Source organism: Calidris pugnax, unplaced genomic scaffold, assembly GCF_001431845.1.
Source record: "Calidris pugnax isolate Ruff unplaced genomic scaffold, ASM143184v1 scaffold56, whole genome shotgun sequence".
Classification (NCBI taxonomy): domain Eukaryota; kingdom Metazoa; phylum Chordata; class Aves; order Charadriiformes; family Scolopacidae; genus Calidris; species Calidris pugnax.
Window position 1 is genome coordinate 11,325,311 of NW_015090839.1, and position 16,624 is coordinate 11,341,934.

Sequence of the window (16,624 nt, forward strand, 5' to 3'; positions counted from 1 at the left end):
TCACAAACTGCGACTGCTTTATTCTTTAAGTGATAGAGATTCAAATGGTATCTCTTAAATGCAAGGCAAACATGGCTTAGCATATCACTGTCTGGTGCAATGCAGTCCCTGTACATATAATATGCTGCATCTTTACTAAAAATGCTTGAAAAATCTTTAGTGCACAAGAGAACAATATACTCTATTATAGTTATATAAACAAGTCGCTTCTAGAAGTTTGCTTTTTTGTTTGTTTTTTTTCCTTAAACATTTAATAGTATATAATTGTTACCTTCCATTATATGTTGATTCCTTTTGTTCAAAGGGTAAGTACTGTGCTGCTTTAACTGGTTCTTAGCAGACAATTTTCCACACAGCACATTCTGCTTGTAGCTGTATTCATATCTTTTTATCTTATAATTGTACTTAAATATTGTAGGCTAATTCATTTAGAATTTATTATTTTAAAATGACAATATTTTTTTCTATGCAGATTAATACAATAACCTCTATATTATATAAGCAGAAATACATGCAGAAAGGTTTACATTACATATAAGCATACATACTACTATTTGTAAATGAATATTTCTCTTTTTTGATTAAATTAATAAGTAGTATAATTTCAGTTTTATAATGCAAATATTGTTTAAACTGAAAGCATTTGGTATTTTGCTTACAATATTTTTTTAGGGATAATTTAAAATGTGTAGCTTTAAAGGAAAAAGTTTTACAGAATCATAGCGGGTGAGCAGCTGTTTCCACGTTGTTAGGGCACAGAAGTTAGAGTTCTGATTGCCACATTAATCAGACAGAATTGATACTACGAAATCCATTTTATTTAATCTCATTATTGAATAAACAGCTCTGTAGTGATGCCTATTTGTACTTGTTTCTCTAATAAAAATGCAACTGTAGCTCTCAACGCAAATTAGTTTTAATTATTTAAATGATATGAATTTGTCAAACGTAAATAATCTAACACCTGTTTTGCCTTTTCATTTTATGAACAAATGTTTTGTGAAAACTCATAGAGGATGATAGTGGGGAATAACAAAGGTAGGTCTATGTATTTATTACCATTCTATTAATTCAAAAAAAAATGCAAGTATGAGTTAATTACTATCTAGCCGGATGAAGAAACAGTCCATTTCATTGCTATACCAGGACACAACAGAAAACAACAAAACAGAGAGATGCCTCACATACATTGGGTCAATGCAAGTCACTTGTCCTATACTCATCTCTGAGATTTGGTGACAGTGATTTACAGTCTAGCAATTCATCATCTGAATACAATGATAACATTACAAAGCAATGAGTAGTGTAGCTTTTGAGACACTTAATCAAGGCACCAAAAGCTGCCATGACAGTCACTGATATACGTGAAACAAACCTTCCCAGGCAAAGGAAGAGACAAACCTTAGTTTCCCTGCTTTGTATCTGATTTAGTAACAACTTTTCAGGAGATCTGCCTGACCATACATGAAGAGTACCCTAAGTGTCAGAATGGTATAATGTGGTATAAAAACAAATTGGTAGCTAACTCTGAAAATGGAGATCTGTTTACTCCACAGAATAGTATAATAATATTTGTTGTTTCTGTTTCATGTTATATTTTGTTTAAAAGATTTGCTATTTATAATAGTCGATATTTTAGATTTGCTATTTATAATACTGGATATCTTAACACACTGCCCTGAATTCATTTATCATTTGGTTGAGGAGGGAAATTAAACATGTCATGGTTGGTGGTGGTGGCCTCATATGGCACTTGAAGCAGTGATAATTTGTATGACTTTCTGTATATTAAACTATACTTTAATATTGATTCTGTTTGTGGTGTATTAACTGTTATGTTTTCTTGGTAAAGGAAATGTGCTAAGCAGATAGTTACTGTTCTAAATCAACAAGGCCATTTTAGAGTCACACAAAGCTGTTGAAACCTACCACTCAGTAGTTTGTCTGCCAGATTAATCATCTTTATTGTCCCTTCTGGAGGTGTCTCTCTTCCTTTGTACAAAATATTTGCAGCAGGCAGGCTTACCGTGAGAACTTATGGCACTCCAAGGATATCACTATGTGACCATCACAGTTAATATTGTGCCCTACATATCAATAATATAGCCCAGGGTTTCAGAGCTGTCTTTTTTTTTAAAAAAATGCAAATTATAGAAAATGTTTTCTAAAGCATTTTATTTTATTTCAAAATAATTTCTCTCAAAATGTTCCTATGATATATTGTATCAGCTGCACTACCTTCTTAGTGCAGTTAATTTAAAACACTTCTGCTCAAAGTTTTGCATCTTGGCCTCTTTTTTAGACCCTTTGTTTGCAACATTTAATTATTGTTAAATAATCAGTAAATATGTTAGAGGAAAAGTACTGTTGGGCTACTGATATTGTTTTGATGTCATTGAAATTCAACTAAAAGTCAGTAGTTAGAATAAAATTATGCTTCTAGTGTTGCAAAGACTACAGCACGCGACTACAAGAAAAATCTGAATTTGATTTAGTTATTATTATTTTTATAATAATTTTAATACATTTATAACTTGAAACTATATAAATATAAACTCCAATGTCACTTGAAAGGAAAAAAATATGCATATGCAAGAAAGCAGGATGTTTTCAAAACTCCCACTATAAATTGGAGGACACCTTTCTGTTGTGGCATTTTTGATGTTGAAGGAAGGGCTAGTAACTGTTTTTAAGCCTCCAGAAATGTTTTGGTGTTGATCTGAGCTTTGGCAAGAAAAATAATCTTTTTTGAGAAAATTTTCTTCTGCATTTATATGTTAGACTGGAACTTTGGTTTCCATCTTTAATGAGCTGCTCTAAAAACATAGACCTTTTTTACAACCTAGTTAGCTAGCTTGTAATCTAGATACATAAATTAATATAAGTAAAATGATAGTGTTATTTTTGCTGATGTTGCATTTAATGCTGCATTCAATGCTGCAATGCATGTCAAGAAGCTTTCATGTTACTAAGCATGTTGTGAAGGCAATTAAGCAAGTACATTAGGATAATCAGGTTCAGTATTAATATCTTCAAAACAATATCAAGTTGTATTTCAGTTTTTAAGTATATTTCCCTAAATAAGTGGAGTTCTTTGTTACTTAATCTGAGCTGTTAGTAAGGGACAGAAAAAGTAACACTCATATTTTTAAGCTAATGTATTGATACACAGTAAACATCACTCTAGAATTAATTGCTTGCCTTCTCTTCTAAAAGCTCACTTGACAATTTATCACATTCTAGACTTTTTTGAAGCCCAGTGAAATTTTGTAATAGTCTTACCTGGTGTCAGCTATTCCTGGCACAATGTATTATATCTCTTTCAGCACCCAGAGGATGTAAGACACATCATTGAAACATTTTAATGTCTACTGTGCATGCCAATTGTAAATTCAGATTGGAGCTTTGGGTATTATTTAGCTTGAAAACAGAAAATGTAAGCAAAAAAAGGCCATGTTTGAGAACCTCTTTTTACATGACAGTTGATGTGTCTGTTTATATGAATGTTTTAATTATACACGTCTGTAAGCCAGTATAGCGAGAAATACTAAATAATTTGCATCAAATTTGTATAAACTCATCTAATTTGCAATTTTCTTTCATTTGAGCTAAAATAGCCAATGTCTTGACATATTCTCTTCAAACTTAGTATAACTGCACAAGCATATCTAAACATCAGCAGTTGCAGACTGAGATGTGGAGGATAAGAATGAAGAAGCAGTACTAGTTTGACTTTATAAAAGCCATGACTGCAAAAGTATGTCACGCAGTTAGGTTTATGAAAAAAGTAACCATTTTATCTTTGATTATAATGCTTCAAAGAACAAGTATATTTTCACTGAATTCTTGTTCATAACCTGTCAGTAAACTCAAACCTCAGAGAAATTTATTCCCTTTTAAAACAAAGCAATTATAATTAACTTCCCCTCTGCAATTCAGTTCTTTTTCTTCCCAGTGAATGGACATCTTTTGCTGTACAGTGAAAAGAAGAGGAAATTTTGAAAAGAAGGATATTCCTAATATGACTATATTACTTACTGGGAGCCAATTTGATTGCATGCAACTAATGCATTAATTTTTATCATTATTGTAGGTCATCAAGACAAGCAATGGAGTGTCATCAGTGAGAATAATAATAAGTCAGAAGTTTGCTTGATTTTTGCTCCCAGCTTCAGTGAGACTAGTTGGGTTCATGGCATCTCTGGGTTCAGTTGTCTGCTCTTTTGCTATGAACATTTGACTACATTATGTTCAAGCAGAACTCCTGATGAAAACCACTAATTACAATTTTAACTGAGCATGCATATTTCTATATAGAAATATAAGAAAAAAAATCTTCAATTAATGTATTTAAACAAAGCACAAATGGCTATAAAAAAGGACTCAGCAGTGAATTAGTAGTCCAAATATGCCCAGAAATAGGCAGGTATATTACTTCTATCTACAGATTTACATGTTAGTCAATAGTATTATACCTGGGCTAACTATAAATTTCAGACAAGTGACTTGTGGTTTGGTGGAGAATCTCAGTTTTGAAGATGCTAAACTACTCTGTAGTGGTGACCAAAATTATTGAAGGAACCAGTAACAGTTGAAGTGATTGATTCCAGCCTAGGTGATTGACTCTGTAAATATAAAAGCTAACTGAAATATCTAGGTAGTCTCATTTTCCCAGACTGAACACTTTTTCTTAGAGGGAAAAAAAAAAAACGTATTACAGAAAAATTGTCCATGGGAGCTAGGAGTCTTTGAAGTGCCCATCTTTGACTTAATGTGGCTTCCAGTGAAATCAATGGGAATTTTTGCTCTAGCAAAAGTACTGGCAAGAAAAGAATGACTTCTAGCAATGGTGAGATTTTGTTAAATTGAACCTATATGGTTAAAGTTGCAGTCTACTTTAATCAATATTTAAAATGGAGGGTACTAATTTAGAATACATACTTTGGAATTATTTACTGTGTCAACTAATCCTGTTCAAAGTTCAGCGTTAATAAATGGACGTTCCTCACTAAGGTTACACTTAGATAGAGATACCAAGGATAAGACTTCAAAAGAGTTTACTTTGTTTCTGTAGGAGGGCATGCTCCAGAAAAGAAATATTTTCCAGAATCAAGAACTACAGAAATAAATTAATAATATGGTTACTAGCCTTTTTGTTAAAACAAATTGAAAAACAGTTGCCATTTCTGTTTAGATGTGTATATCCTAAATAATGTGTATATAAAAATCACTGAGCAAAACCTGGTGATTATTCTTCTGTAAAACTCCACTTCTAGCTCTTCCAAAGATAGTTATTAAGTCATCAACAGCAATAAGGGACATTTGCAGTCATGTATTTAATATATATTCTCCTATTAAGCAGTTCATATTTTGCTCATTCAAAATAAAGGAAAATTAATGAGTGTGCCCTAAGAATGTTTCTATAAGTGTTGTTAAAGCATTGAACGCATACAGCATATGTAGTCCTAGTACTCTGTTGTTCTGGAATGACATCCTCCCAATGTTTCTTACCTTTAATGTGAGATAAACTGATCGACTTAATTTGTGTTTTCCACTTTTAACATCTGTAACAGAAAAGAAAGGAGTTATTTAATATGATGAAGGTGAGTTTGCAAGGTTGCACCTTTTTTAAGAATGTTTTGTAGGAAATAAAATGACCTGCTTGGCTAATATTTACCTTTTTAAGAAATACAGTTGTGTTGTCTTCAGACTGCCCATCTATTTCCTCCCATTCTCAAGATATATTTGCTTAATATCATATTAAGATTAATAAAATTTAATTTTAAATTAATATTAATAAAAGGAAACAAAGTAAAGAAAAAAATCAAATAGGTCCTATTTTGCTAAATTTTGATAGACAGGGTTATCTATCTTGTCTGATAGACAGTATAAGCACACTTAGCCCAATAAAATATCACACAGGTTTATGAGCTGTAGAGCAGGTAAAAAAAATGAGGTAGCAGTTGTTTCCAGCGTGTTTTTAATATGTATATATATGTTTATGGTTTTAGCAGAGAAGAGTTCCCTGGACTCCACCTCATTTTATCAAAGCCAAAATGTTCCCCGCAAAAACTATTTCAAATTTAATGAACTGTAATTTTGACACAGCTTTTTTTAATCAGAATTTTTCTCTCCATCTGAAAGAATTATGCAGTTTCTACAGAAGTATTGAGAAAACTGGAACTGACTCAGGGTTAGTTAGCATCTCCCATATCCTACCTCAGAGAAGCAGCAAAGAGCTCATATTGGCTACACATAATCTGGTCTTTGTATAGAACTATAAACTTATTTACAACTAGACTTATAATAAATTCAGTGTTTCTGAACGAAATTGAATAATATTTTAATTGCAAGGTACACTACTACATGAAAAGTCTTGATTTTGAAAAAGTTGCAACATGCTTTAATTGCTGATTCCTGACCACACTGTAATTCCTGACCACTGAATCACTTGGTGCATTGTATTGCAATGTCATAGACTTTATGCTATCTAGACTAGAGACAGGCAGGCAAAGTCAAGCAAGTTAACTAAAACTCATTGTGTCTGAGGGTTCATTCTACTATCTGCTGGAAAAAATACTCATGTTGCTGGCAATGATTTTCATGGAAATTAATTTCTAGGAGATGAGTCCAGCAATTTATTCCTCCTTGGAGTCTTCCTCATTCATTGTTTTCTCTGCACGGACATAGCACCAGACAAGTTTCATCAGCACAAAGTCCAGGCGCAAGGATTTGTAAGGCATATCTATTTTGAAAGTGTATTTTACAAGACTTAAAACTAATGCCCACTTGGACCTATGTGTCTGTGTAAGCATGGCTTTTTTTCAGGTTCACAGATTTTATGGTGAAAAAGGACAGATGGCTATTTTATAATTTTATAGCTAAAAAGCAGTCTTCGAAGGAATACAAAATACATTACACCTAGGCTTCCACCTGCAGGGTCATCTCCAGTTACTAGATTCTTATGTCTAAAGGGCTTTATCTAGTGCCATCATTATTGTTTTTTTCAGTATGATAGTATACACAACTGGAAATCCTTTCATATTGAGAAACTGAGCATGGTTTGTCTTGAGCATGGCTGTCTTTGAACTTCAACAGAAGATGCTGCCAGTAGTTTCTGCATATAGTCTTGTTTGAGCTATAGTAAATACCTTTTGGAAATGTGAATTCTTTAAGTAAAAGACAATTCCATAGACAGCCATAATATGTGAGCTAAGTACCCAGGCTTGATCTTTTCCATTGTTCTACATATGTCCATATTAGTAGGTTATCTCTTCTCCCTTAAAATTTTTGGGAGAAATCTCAGCTGTGCTAAAAGTCAGTGAAAAGATCTCTGTGAAGCCAAGATTTTAACTGTGAGCATGACCTTCTACTGGATTTTTTTTTTTTTTAATTATTCCAGACTTTTAAATAGAAATTGGAAAATTCTGACACGACACTATTTGTTTCAGGCAACCTGTATTCTGTTATGTTGTATATCTGATATGATGGTAAGGGCTAATGTTGGATATCATCATCTGTTTTTTCTACTCCTTCCTTTTGTGTACCCGTGCTACACATGACAGACTTACAGGGAAATCTGCACAGGCTGTCACATTGCCCTTTCCTTGCCCCATCTGTACAGTTCCACACGCTTTGTTCAAGTAATTGCAGCCACATTGCTGTCCAACTACTCCCATTCTAAATTCCAGCTCTTTATTTCCTCTTCTCTGGCCAAATTTAAAATCCATATAATGATTTTAGGAAAGTAAAAACCACAAAAAACTACAATGATGTTAGAATACCAGCAGTTTATGTTCTACAGTTGTTTTGTCTCAACCTGGTGCAAAAGGAGAGCACGTACATGAAAATCTTGCTCCCACAGTCACCAGAGATTAGTCTGAAGTCTGGCATTCATTGCTGTAAAACTTGAACTGTATAGGCCAAGATGCTTATTATAACACAGCCTACACAAACCTATTAGTAATATCAGATATTAGGCATGAAATCGAAGTATTTTTTGAAAGGTTAAAAAAGATGAGGAAATTTGAAAGTACATGTGCTGTATGGAAGATGTGTATTCTAGAAGGTGTAAGTCAACTATTATTACATTGCTAATACAATGTTAGAGAATACCATCACAGTTACATAGCAGCTATTCCCTACAAAGGAGTGTTTGCTGTAATGAAGCTATCAGTAACTGCCCTCTTTGGAAATGGTGTGGTTTAGGAAGAAACAAGATTTCTGGAGGTAATATCTGAAGAAAATGAAGAATTTCCATGTATAAGTCCCTCCTCAAAGAATATGAAACTATTCTTACTCTTCAAGCCAATGATTTTTTTTTAATCATGTAATGATATTATTATATAGACTCTAATGAAATGAATATTAATGGTTGACTTGTTAAGCTATTCAGTTCAAAAAATTGCTCTTTCTTTGTTTACAACAGTACCCTAAGTCTCAACAAATACTGATCTCCTTGCAGAAGTCAGTTCTACTGAGGTTAAAACAGCCTCTGTGTAGGCATCAGTATAATTTGGCCCTACGTGGGGAAACTGAAAATCGGAACAGTTTTGCAGTAGTCCCCATATTGTGTAATATGCTCTACACACCCATAAACCATTATAGTCTGGAACTTGTCTCAATGAGGTGAGTGGACTTTGCCATTCAGTGAGACACTCTTAAGAGATCAAAGCAAAGGAGAAAGGCATGTGTAGAAGACATATGAAAGAAAATATCACTTGAGTGTCACATTATTCCTTCTAGACCACATTCCATAATCAATTTGAATAAGTTAATTGATGTAGATACAGTTCAGCCTGGCAGAGATGATAATCTTAATTAGGAAAAATGGTCACACTACAGGGAAATAGGCTGCAACTGGAGCTGCGCTTGGAAGAGAGATCTGATGTTTTCAGTTATGGAAATTATTTCTAGCTCCTACTTAAAAGGCTCATTTATCAAAACCCCAAATGTTGTGACATTTTGCATTGAACAAGTAGCCTATATGAAGGCAATACTCCAATATTTTTTACAGGAAATACTGTTCTTCCTGTCTGTATGCTTTCCCATTCAGAAGAGAAGTCTAAAACCTAAACCTCATACCCACCCCCCCAGGCTCCAGTATGTAAGATGTCTATATTAAGTGTCTCTGTAAATGTATCAAGATTTTTAACTTAAAATAGAGCGTATCTCTTATATTTAGGCACCACCAGGTAGTTTTTTGTGACAGACTATCAGCGTTGTTTGGAGATCTCATAAAATATCTTTCTGCACGTCATTAGTACTAAAGCTACTCACTTTTCCATTTTCAATATGCAGCAATGGAAATAATTCTTTGATAGTATGGTAGTTCTCACCCTTCTCATCAGGACCATTGTATTCTTTCCTACTCACCATATTTTTTACAATAGATCTATTGTAAAACTACAAAGTTTTAATGATTTAAAGAATCATTAAATGAATTCAAGAGTTCAAGAATTTCTGAATAAATGTCACTGGCGTGATATAACACCATCAAAAAGTGTTTAAAAATGAGCTGCCAGTTTTGAGTACCTCCAGTAAGGCTGTAGACTGAAAATCACTCTCATTGGCATGTATGTAATTCTGAATTCTACATTTACATGAATCACCACTATCACTGTGGTGGTGAAGTGCGGTGAAGTATGGTGACCTGGTGAAGTATGAACACTTCACCACTTCAGATAGATTCATAGTCATGTTGCTTAAATTCCCCTTGCACTCCTTTCCACCAAAGAAAAAAATTTAAAAATATTCTCCCAAGATGGTCCTATCCAGAACTGCTAGGGAGGCACTTAGAACATTGCCATTAGTTACCTAGCTACCGGAAAGTCATATACCAGGCAGGAAAACTATTATATCAGATGCAGAGAAATCAGGGAACAAATACAAAAGCAGAGTTAAAAAAAAAAAGATAAAAATCTATGGTTTGCAGTACTCCTAGCAGCAAGCTCTGAGAGGATGGTAGTACACATAATGGCATTGATGCAGTCTAAGTAGCAGGTAAAACCCAGATTTTTATAGTTCTAGCAGAATTATATGAAATCAATTATGAAAAAAACCCAAAACCACCCAAAGAAAAGGAAGCAAAATCACATTAATTTTGCTTCCAAACAGCATTTCTAAAATGCATTAAGAACTTTTGAACTATAACACAATCACAAAATTTTAAGTGCTTGATGGAATAATAATTTTTGGAAGAAAGGTATGAAACATATTGGAGTGCAGTAATGTGAAGAAATAACTTGTCTTATACTAGAAAAATTGAGTCAGTATTCACTTCAGTAATATTATATGTAATGTGGCATAGTTGCTAAGAAAAAGATCTTCCCTGGAACTTTTAGGTTGCTGAATTTTTATCAGTCATATAGATGGGATCCTATTCAATAACTGCCTTGGAAGATTTTGCTTTAGTAAGCTAAAAGGAAGCTTGCATTTCAGAACATGAAATGAAGACTTCTGTTTCTTTTCTTTGTTTGCTCCTGAACCTGAGGAATTATCAAACATATCTAGGTCTGAACCCTGCAGTTAATTTAGTAGTTGCTTGTTGTGCCTTTCGCTATTACTATACTTTAGGTTATATTACTTTAAGCTGAAATAAATTATAAACCTTCAAATTCATTAGGACTTTGAAGGATATAAAGATGTATGTTAAAAGGCCAAATCAGTTTATCAACTTTTTTACTCTTTTACTCTTTTCTCTCTCGCTCACTTTTGGACTTGGCACCAACTCGTTTAATGATAAAACAAATTTTTTCTCAGGCTATATACAAAATATGATATACACAGGACATACATAAGTTAAATCAAACTTAGCCCTAGGGCACCAAGGATAAAATAAGTTGTAGCGCCCACCTATAGCTTTCTCCCACAGCTAGTGTGATAACAGAGGCAAGTGTTTCTGTACTTGCTTTTTTTCAGGTAAAGGCAAGAATAAAAAGCTGGGGTTTACCCAGAAATCCAATTGTCATTGGGTGCCCTGTTTCATTTTAAACCACATCAGCCCACAGCTGCTGTTAAGATTTCCCAGTCAGAATACCTTAGACAGTCCTGCTAGAGCCACATTTACAGTCTGAAGAGGAGACAGTACTGAAGGCGTGCCGTACCAGTAATGGAAGCAATGCTGTCATTTAAGAAATACCATTTATTGAGGAGACTAGAATCTAAGAATTTGCTACCCTCCATCTTCCAAACCACTACACAACAGAGTTCTTTTGTCTCCCTCTTCCTCTTCATGGTCATGCATTTTGCATTTTTACTTTGAAAAAAGAATTTTCCACCAGTGCAAGCTTGCCAGTGATTTAGATATTCTAGAAGAATATGAGCTTAAGCTCTTAGTTTTATTGACTTCATGGACAAATGTGTTATAAAGTCTTATAATATAAATGATGACTATCAATATTATTACCCCACCACATTCTCTAATTAAGTCTTTTAATGTATGAACTTGCTAACCCTGAGGGCAAATGCCCAGTGTCCCCCCCACCTCTCCTAGTGTCCCTGTAACACCCCTCCCAGTGTCCCCATGCTCTCCCAGACTGGTTCCATTGCCCACATCACCCACCCTAGTGCCTCTGTTTCTCCCCCAGACTGGTCCCAATACCCTCCCCGCCCATCCCAATGTCTCCATGGCCCACCCCATCGTCCCAGTTCCCTCCCAGACTGGCCCCAGTGTCCCCATTCCTCACCCCAGTGTCCCCCCTGGGGCTCTATGGCCAGGAGTACCTTTCAAGGCAATGGTAGTGCCTTGCTGTAAACCTCGTAACCTGCCTAGGTTCTCTGCTTCATTATCTAATGCAGACATGCTGATATCTAATTTTTTCAATTGAAATTTGCTCATCTCTAGATTAAAACCCCTTATTACTTCCTCTGGGAGGCCTTCCCTTAAGTCTTCTCATTAGTCATTTTTCATGATACCCATTCTAAATTTTCCTTGTTGATTTCATTTAACTCCTCCAAATTTTATAGCTTTTTCTCTCATTGACTACTTAAATATAGGAAAGAAAGTGAACAGATGCTATCAGACTGCAGTTACTAAACAATTAGAAGTGAATGAAGGTTCAATGATTGAGGGGGGGGGAGGGGGGGGAGAGACGAGAAGAAATTAACTGTTTCCTTATTCCTATGCATGAATAATTCCCATTGGTTGTTAATAAGAATTTCCAGAAGTCATACAACAAACAGAGGAAACTTCCATTAAGTCATGTATGTGAACTGATTACAGCTCAGTCTCAACTGAATAGGAGAAGGCTTTGTCCCTCAGAGGTACATGCATGAATTTAGGAAAATAAGAATACAAACTTAATCCAAAGAGTACAAAGCCTGTTCTCTAAGAATATTTTCCATTGTGCATATGCAATTCCCAGAGATTGCTTATGATTAAAAAAGTCTAAATACCTCTGTAATCACAAGTAGCCTTATGTCTCTACCATGTGTAAAGGATCCACTAGGACAGATACAAGTCACTAGTTTCAGAGTTAACATAAAGAAAACATCTTTGCTGGCTCATATTTACACCCAAAATTGTATTGGCTTAATCAAACAATGTGTTTTAGAAGCTAGTTAAAACTAGCCAAAAATTATCTGAAAGAGGACATGCCAAATTTTTACTGATCCTTTCCTGGTTCATAGCTGGATTTAACACATTTACATTAATTAGTTTAGCTGATGTAAAAATAATGTTTCTGCTTTTTCCATCCGAGGTCTACAAACAATCTCAAGGGATGGGAGATTCCAGACTTACTATGAATGTAAGGCTGAGTGATAACCTGACTTGGGAACAAGAAGCGCTTCTTGTTTTGTGAGGCAGTTTTCAGAGTCTTGGAGTCTAGTTTGAAAAGTACCTAGGCAATTACAGATTGAAGTATGCTCTTCATTTTTGGAAAGACCCACTAGAATCATTATGCTTAATACCCTTCAGATCACACTAGGCAACCATCTACATCTTCAGACACCCAAATACTCTTTACAAATCCAGCCTTTAGGCTGATGTTTCATGAATGATTTTGATGATAAAGCTAATTTAGAGTCCCTCTCCCCCAGACACCTATTCCTCCCTCTTCTTACCGTAAGTTTACAGCCACTCCCATCTTACAATATGGTTATTTAGAGGAATCATTTCCAAAATGACTGGGAATTTTTGTTAAAAAAATGCCAAGATATCTAAACACAGTAAGTAAGAAGGGCAGTATTTTGGCAGAGATTGTTTTCAGTGCATGGTTTGCCCTCAGACAGCTTTATTATCACAAGTGAGGTTGCAAGCTACACCACACATGGCAGGAATTTCTCTTGGGGCCAAATTGCTTATTCGTTAGTTTTCAGTCTGTAAAAGAGGTAAAAACATCTTCATCACATCCAATAGAAGTTCCTTAACTATTTTGTAATTACCAAGACTCCTGATAATGTGATTTTTTTCTTTGTTTTTACAAAAAAAAAAAAAAACAAACAACTATATGAAATAGATCTTATCTGTCCATAATATTTTTAAATATTTTTAAATGTTTATTTGTAGATTTTATTCACTGCCTGTTGTTATTCAAAAGGGACTTGATTCAAGTCAATAGATGATAAGGAAATTACTCTGATGAACTTCGGAATATCACCTTATAAATTAAGTAACAACATTTTCTAGAGCTATAATTAGTCAGTCTTCCTTTCTAGGGAGCTCTTTCAAAGACTTTTACAGGTGATATCTTTTTTTTCTTTTACAGTCCTCTTCTAAGAGTATCAGCCTATGACATGATCTCTTCTAAATACGGTATGATACATAGCCCTCAGAGGCGTTTGTTTATTGCATTCCTCTGAAGGGTCAGACACTTAATAATATTCTTATCTACATCAGTGAAAATAAATGCAGAACGTACCTCATCAAACAGAGAATCACAGAATCACGGAATTGTTGAGTTTGGAAGGGACATCTTGAAAGCACCTTGTGCAACCCCACTGCTCAAGTAGGGTCAACTAAAGCAGGTTGCCTTTGCTGAACTTCATGGGATTCCTGTCTGCTCACTTTTCCCCTCCAAGACTCCTCTTCTCCAAACTAAACAGTCCAAGCACTCTCAGTGTATCTTCATATGAAAGGTACTCCAATCCCTTAATCATGTTAGTAAACCTTCACTGAACTCTCTCCAGTAGCTCCACTTCTCTCTGCTAATGAGGAGTCCATAACTGAACACAGCACTCCAGAGGTGGCCTCACCAGTGCTAATTAGAGGGGGAGGATCACCCCTTCTGACTTGCTGGCAACACTCCTCCTAATGCAGTTCAGGATACTGTTGGGCTTCTTTGTTGAGACGGCACGTTGTTGGCTCATGCTCAACTTGTTTTCCACCAGGACACCCAGGTCTTTTTCTACAAAGCTGCTGTCCAGTCAGTTGGCCCCAACAGACAGTATTACATGACGTTATTCCTCCCTAGGTGCAGGCCTTTCCATTTGCCTCTGTTGAACAAAGGGAACAGGCCAAATTTTGTTCTCCTGAAGTCCATGGTGGTGATCTTGCTTTTTCCCCTACTCTAGCCTCTTAAAAACCTGAATGTTACCATCCTGTAGTTACTACAGCTCAAGGCTGCCTCTGACTTCCACATCCCTGACCAGTTCTTCCTTGTTTTTAAGTATCAGGTCCAGCTGAACTCATCTCCTTGTTGATTCCTGGATCACCTGTGTCAGGAAGCTGCTGTCAATGCACTCCAGAAGCCTCTAGTTTGTTTTTGCCTTGTAATGTTGCCTTTCCTGCAGATGTCAGGGTGATAAAAGTCCCCCATAAGAACCAGGGTCTGGGAATGTGAGGCTTCTTCCCATTCTCTGAAGAAGTCTTCAACTACTCCTTCCTTATTAGGAGTGACTCATGTTAATCTGCCCACCAATGCCAAACCCATCAGCTCTCAGCTGGGTCATCACCCATCACAAGACAAAGCTCCATGCATTCCAGCTGGTCTCTCAGATATAGGGCAACTCCTTCTTCTTGCATTCCCAACCCCTCCTTCCTAAGGCACCTGTGTTTCTCCGTTGCAGCACTCTGGTTGTGTGAGCTATCCCACCACATCTCCGTTATTCCAATGAGGTCTTAATCCTGTAACTGCACAGACTTCTAATTCCTCCTGTTTGTTTTCAAGGCTGTGTGCATTCATGTAAGGCATTTCAGAGGACACCCAAGTGTGCTGATTCTCCAGAGAGAGCATGAGGGCTTTCCTCACAGGGCTGTTGCAGAAACACTTCCTTATTTGCATGCCTATGCTTCTGGTGATCCCACTTCAGCCTTCTTTTGCTATGTCCTTTCTGTTCACATTGCCTCAGATTCTTTGCCTGCCTAGCCTATCAGCTACTTGGTATCATGGAGGAAAGGACCAGCAAAAAATTGATGTGCCTACTTCCAGATAAATTTTGACTAGTTAAACTGAATTGTACTTGGAACAGCCTAAAAGACATAGATATGCCCCAATTACACCATTACCCATATTCTCAGATACTAAAAGGAATGTATTGTCTTGCCACCGCCATTAATATGGGATACTTTCTTCTTTCTTGACCCACCATCTCCAGATGTGGGTCTGAGGGGAAAGACTGAGAAAATAAATTTGGAAACCAGTCAGGCTAAAGGCTTCGTTCCTTGTTTTCTGGAATCTTAATTGGCAATACTTGCCGGAAAATAGGAAATTACTGCAAACCAGATCATCCAAATGGTGAACAGGTCAGCTGGTATTATTACTGAATTAAATAACTTCACACGTTCCAGGAAATATTGGTTTTGTTTGTATTACTTATCTTTTTCCTATCATAAGAAAGCATATTACAATTTAATGATAGCAAAAAAAAGTAATTCCAGTAAAAATTGACATAACAGGGATGATTAAAACCACATAAAATGTTAAAACTGTGGTCTCTGGAAAAACATTCTGAAAGGCAGAAGGACCTGCCCACTTGTTGCTAGAACAGACATAATTTTGCATTATTATGCGGAACAGATGTTTATAGTTTAGTTCCTCTCCTCATGCCTATTGGTGTTTTTTTTAAAGACAACACAGATGACTGCTTTGGTACTGCCCAAATAAGCAGCCCAGTTTGAGCCAGTTGGCTTTAGAATACCCACATTTTTGGCCTGATTTTCCTTCCTTCTCACTTTTATCCCTTAATTTTTAATCACATTTACACATTGGTTAGCTTTCTTGTCAGTCATTTTCCCCTCTCCTTTGTTTTAAAATGCACATTGTATATGGATGAACTTCTTTAACACTTCTCCCTTTTAAGAAGGGTATAACCCCATTCAGCCTTGTTTAGCTGTGATTCTTTGCAACCAACTTTTGAGGGTTTGAGATTAAATCCGTTCTCATGCAAGTCTCAATACTGGTCAGTATCGTTTCTCTAAGACAAGAATAGGATAAGAAGCAGTTTTACAAAACATAAATGACAGGCACGTCATGCTGCTTGATTCCAGCTCCTGAAAAAATAGGAAAATTGGCAGAAAATTCAGCTTCTGATAAAGCATTTGACTTATTTTTATAAATTTGCCACATATAAAACATTACTTCATTGTTCTTCATTAACAGAAATATTCAGGGGCTTGAGCAGTTAAGTATTGCTAGAGTTATTAGCCTGTAATTGTTCTCAAACAGTTCTTCCAGGAAAACCA